The sequence below is a fragment of the Pseudopipra pipra genome, chromosome W (assembly GCF_036250125.1).
Source record: "Pseudopipra pipra isolate bDixPip1 chromosome W, bDixPip1.hap1, whole genome shotgun sequence".
NCBI lineage: Eukaryota > Metazoa > Chordata > Aves > Passeriformes > Pipridae > Pseudopipra > Pseudopipra pipra.
This window is the reverse complement of record NC_087580.1, coordinates 65,785,841-65,791,840: the sequence shown is the minus strand read 5'-3', so window position 1 is coordinate 65,791,840 and position 6,000 is coordinate 65,785,841.

Here is a 6,000-nt window from a genome sequence, read left to right as displayed (position 1 = left end):
CCCTCATTTCCCGGGACACTGACAGGAGGAGGCGGAGCAGCCGTGCCCAGCGAGGATCCCCCCCTGCACGGGGCCATCCCCAGCAGGCCCGGGCAAACAGCCCTGAGCTGATGGGAACTGTGAGTCAAACAAATTGAGTGTGACAGAAAAAAGTGACGTCTTCAATGGATTTGCTTCCCGAGAATTACACCAAGTCAAGTATCTTATTAAGTTCAAGAGAATTACATTTTCCATGCTCCAGCGAGAGACAGGGGCCCTTTAGAAAATAATAATGAACCGCTCTTTTCCCCGCCTTCATTTACATACCTTTGATAAATTACTGTAACCAGATTAGGGAGATAAAATAACTAGTCTATTAATTACAATGATTATTATTTAATAGAAAATGGGATTGTGGGCGCTGCGGATGGGAAAAGGGAAGCTTAGCAATGCATTATATGGATGTGGTGGTTTATCTTTAAGAGTAAGATAAGTGTCCAGCTCTTTCTGCAATCTAAAGAATATGTTCATTACCTGGGCAAGATTTATAAGTATAATTGAGTGTAAGTATAGCGTAAATCAGTCTGTGGACAGTGTAAGTGTAAGTGTAGTGTAAGGCAGTGTGTGTACAGTGTGTGTTCAGTGTAACTATAGTGTAACTATAGTCGGTGTGAGTACAGTGCAGGTCAGTGTAAGTACAGTGTAAGTACAGGGTAAGGTGTCCCAGGAAGGCCTGGCCGTGGCACTCAGTGCTCTGGGCTGGGGGACAAGATGGGCCTTGGGCACAGGGTGGACCCCATGACCTGAGGGTCTTTTCCAACCTCAGTGATCCTGGAATTCCGTGATCCTGTGATCCTGGAGCAGAAGGAAAACAATAAAACAGGGAGCAGGAGGCAGCAGTATGTTCTGCGGGGTGCCTGGGCCCCTGGGGCCAAGGAGGGACCCAGGGATGGATGTGGGCACCGGGAGGGATGTGGGCAGGGGAGGGATGTGGGCAGGGATGTGGGCACGGGGAGCGGTCGCTGCCGCAGCCGCGGCTCAGGGAGCGTCTCCCGCTCTCGGGCAGAGCCTTTACCTGCCACTGGAAAAGGGAATGAAAGATAAATGGCAACATCTGCGCCCGCACATGCGGTGGTGGCAGGGGAGGCTAAATGCTAAGTAGAGCACGAGACGTGTCTGGCAGAGGCACCTATGCATAAAATGAGCCTCCCCGCGGTGCCCGGAGCCGTGTCCATCCCCGGCCTCCCGCAGCGCCCGCCCGCTCCCCCGGGAGCCTCCCGGGCCTCCCCAGCCCGCGGCCGGCCCCGGGACCCCCGGGGTCCCGCTCTCCTGCCCCCCTGCTGCTGCCAGAGAGCTGTTGTCACCTCTCCCGGAGCGGGGCTCGTGTCTCACATCTCCCGTTCACACTCCCGGCATCCATCATCCTCCGCAGCCCCGCGGCCGGAGCTTCTCCCGGCATCTGTCGGGTCACTGGTGATGTCTCGGCTTTCTTTTTTCTCTTTTTTGGGCAGAACGTGCCCCGTGCTGGGAGCGGGGCCTCTGATTTATGACCCCCCGCCGCCCTCGGTGTCTCTCTCTCCAGCAGGTCGGGAAGCTGCTCCCCCAGCCCTTGGGTGAGCTGACGCGGGTGTTCTCAGCTTATCTGTCACATCTGCTTTCGCTCACACATCTGGCAGCAGCAGACAGCCATTCCATCCATTTTCCCCAAGTGCTCCTGCCTTGCCTGCCGCCGGAGGAAGGGGGAGGTCAGGCAGGAGCAGCTCCCTGACAGCCCCCGATGGCTCAGTGTGGCAGCCTCACAACATTCATCAGAACTGCCACTAATTAACCCTCCGGCCGCTCTGCCCTGCAGCCTGTGCTGGGACCGGGCCCAGAGCGCCGGGATGCTGGGGTAACCACAGCTGGATGGCTGCTGGGATAACCACAGCTGGATGGCTGCTGGATCACTGCTGCCCCCAACACGGGGCCGGTCCCCACAGGAACGCCGAGCTCCCAGCCCGGACACCCTGAGCAGCCCCAGCTCTCCCACTCCAAGCACTGGGAAATGAACACAAGCACTGTCAGCTCCGATTACCTGGTATTTCCCGCCAGAGACTGGAGTCCCTCTTAAAGGGAATTCCCTACATCAGGTAATGGAATCACAATTAAATGCTCTGTAGATTATTAAAATACTCTCGTGGCAATGGGGGGAAATAAAGGATAACCCCAGACAGCCTCCTCACAGAATGAGCTCACGAGCAGAGTTTTGCTTTGGCATGTCATTAATTGGAATAACTTTCCTCTCTCCAGCACTCACCTGCTCTCCCTCTGCCTGGCTGGAGCTGGGCACACTCCAGCTGGGCCCTTGCTTCCATCCTTATCCAGGAAGAGGCTGCAGAAAGGAAAGGATGGTGGCAGGACGGGGCTCCTGATTCTTTTTAGCCTGAAAAAAAAAGTACATTTTATTATTTATTTAAAACTGCAGAAATAATATCTATGGACTGAATGAGCTCCGAGTCTGAATTTTCCCTTCCTTACTCATTCCTACATATGTGGAGAGACAGGCAGGATAAACTGGAAAACCATGTGAGAAAGAGCAGAGTAGTCCCTAAGCCCAGCAGGGTTTAATAAGGATGAAGTTAATGCACTTAATAGGTTCTGCAATAGCTGAGCTGAACCCCTGTAATGCGCCATCCCTGCTTAGGGATCAAACCGGGAGCCCTGACCCTCTTTCCCACTAAATACATTTCACACACAACTTCCAACCCCAGAAATTCCTTCAAGGAATTGCTGATCAGCGCGACGCCACCAGAAATCAAGAGTAGTGGTGGTTAATAATAAACCAGGCAGCGTGGAAAGAACAGATTGCCTCGGAATTACTGTTTTCCCTGAGATTTGGGGGCTGGGGGGCTGGTTTGGGTTCGTCGCTGTTGTTTTTAGCTGATGGATCCCAGCTGGGACTATAAATTGGTGTGTGTGGAGCTATTTTCCTGCCTGGCTGTGCATCCTTGGGGATGCTTTAGCAGATAACAGCGTTGCTCACAGTCACAGAGTCACACACACAGGAAGTCCTGGCAAAAAGCTTTGTCCGTGTCCTGCTCCCGTGTTAAGGAGAGGTTTTCCACTGGAAAAGTGACACTGGGATGAGCTCTGCTGGCTCCTCACGGTCCGGTTAGAGCAGCTGCATGGGAACCACATCTTTTGCCACCCACAGGGACCCCCCTCCCTGGCTGGGCCCTTTTCCATGGATGCCTCCCAAGCACAGGACATGACCAGGGCACGGAGGCACCACCTCGGGAATTATGTCACCAACAAAACCTCCTAATGGCGGAATCCCAGAATCCCAGACTGGTTTGGGTGGGAAGAGACCTTAAACCTCCCACTGTCCCAGGCTGCTCCAACCTGGCCCTGGGCACTTCCAGGGGTGGGGAATCCATCACCAAATTCCAGCTGCCCAGGGGTGACAGGACTCCTGCAGAGCTCCCAGCAGCCCAGGGCCGGCACCAGCGACAGGAATTTGAGCAACTCCAAAAATAGGGATGCAAACTGAGGGCATCCAGGATTTACCTGTGGTCATCCTGAGGGTTAAATAAGATAGTTCATCATATAAATCATATATAAAGACAGAACTGCCAGTTCCAGCATTTCCCTGTGGGCAGTAACGGGGTTCCTCTCAGGGGGATGTGATGTAAGAACATCCAGGGACCTCTGGGTTTAAAACAAACAGGAGAAGGGTGGAAATACAGAGGGACAGTGCTGGGAGAGGAGAGTGTGTGTGTGTTAGTTTATACCCCACTTTAACTAACAAGCCATGATCTTCTCCAGAACAGTAGATAAAACAGCAAATGAAATATGGGGCAATAATTGTGACACGGAGGCGAAGTCGCTGCGTTTAATATATTCCTCTTTGCGAGCAGATAGGCCATAACATGACAATAATGAAATATAAATGACCGACATAAAAAAAAAGATAAAATCAGGTAATTACCGGAGCGTCAGTTCTTTACAAAATAATTGGTAATGACCTTTGATAAAGAAATCACTTCTGTGATATTGCTGACAGCACCGTTTCCAGCCCCGGGAACACACAGCAGCTGGCTTGGGATCAGGGAAGGGGCTGCTGGGATGGGCTGGCACCGGGGCACGGGGGCATCGGCCACCCCACACCTGTTTGTGGGGTGAGTGCGGTGGGACCCGAACCCAGTGGGTCCCGGGGATGAGGCTCAGCTCCCTGTGGAGCCTGTGCCAGGGGAGGCTTGGGGTCACTAGGAAAAGGCTCCTCCCCCAGAGGGTGGCTGGGCACTGACCAGGCTCCCAGGCCGGCCCCGAGCCCTCCATCCCCACTGCTGGGGCTCAGCCCTGCCTCCACAGCACCGTGCCGAGGGGTGGGATGGCACTGCCACATCCCTGCCCTCCCGGATGATCCCTGGCAGCAGGAGCTCCTGCGGGACCCCGGCTCGCTCCGGGCAGGCTGGAGCACGAGCTCAGATGGAAATGACTTGTGATTGCTCCCAATCTGGCTGAGGCTGCAAACAACAGGCTGCAAATGTCGCAGGCACGCTCCCCCTGTGGATGCTCCCCCCGGAAAAACTTGGGAGAAGTGCAGGCGTGGGGAGGAGATGGCAGGAGCATCCCAAAGGAGCTGCCCGGCACGCAGGAGAGACAGGGCCCTGCTGCAGGCAGCCCCCAGCTGCAGAGCTGCTCCCCGGGCCTCTTTCCTTCCTGATGTCTCCACGGGAAAACAAGGGAATAGCTGGAGTGCTCAAGAGGATCCAGAATAGCTCCATCTCAGGAGGAACAAACCATGGAGAGCCCACATTCCTGTGGCACAGTGAGGGCAGGGGTGAGGCTCAGGGGCCGGGCAATGGGGATCCCTCGGAGGAGCAGTGTGGGGATCACACCCCTCACACGGGGAGAGCCACAAGAGTATCAGAAAAATGAGGCTCCAACGGGGATATTTCAGATTTCCCCAGATCAGGAAATGAACCAAAACGACATTATGGAAAGTTTATGCCCGACTTGTGTCCTCTGCCCTGTGTCCTCTGCCCTGTGTCTCCTCACGGGGATGCCCAGGAGGGCCGGGCTGGGTGGTGAGGCCGCACTTCCCACCGGGAATCCCAGCAGAGCCAGTTCAGGAGATGGAATTGTGCCACAAGGCTGAGGAACAGCTGCCGAGCGAAGCAGCACGACAAGATCAGCACATTTCCCAGAACAGGGAGGGGGAGCACAAAGAACCCTCCGAATATCCCGGCCTCTGCCGGAGCCGCGTTCCCAGCACCGCATCGCGCGGCTCAACGTGACAAACCTTGCAGCACTCCCACTCCCCTTCCCTTCCCCCAGCCCCAAGGAGGGAGAAAGGATCTTCACACTTTCCCTAATACCAGCTGGTTCATTTATATTGCAGAAGTTTCCCGAGACAGTAAGTGACAGTGATATCCCAAACACGGGCTGAACCCGCCGCGCTCCTGCCGCGCTGGGAAGCGGAACGTTGGCACAGAAGCACCACAGTGGCCCCAGACTCCTGCAGGAACCCTGGAAAACCCACCTGGGCCCCCCCAACCAGAGGCCACAAGACCCCTGTGGAAGCAGAAGGAGATGAGCTTTAAGGTCCTCTCCACCCCAAACCATTCCAGGATTCTCCAGTTTTGGCACCGTAATTACCCTGGAATTCCCCGTCCACAGAGAGGGGCTTTGCCACCTCTGGAGTTTGGGTGGGATCTGCAGCACCCGTGAGCAGCAGAGTGGTGACACCTTGCTGGCACAACAGGATTCGTGGTCCCTCTGTCCCTCCTCTGCCACTGCCATTTCCACACAGATTCCCAGCCTCTGACACCCACAGATAACCAAAACCAGGGGGGCTGTTCGAGGAAAATTCAGTCTTGGATTCCATGAACAAGCTCCAAGTGCTAAAAGGTGCCCAGACCCATGGGAGGGACCTCAGGAGAGGATGGACACTTTAGTGGAGAAAAATCCTGCTGCTAAAAAGATGTGGGGAAAAAATTTCCCTTTCTTTCTTGGAAGGAAGCACCAACCTGCCTTTGG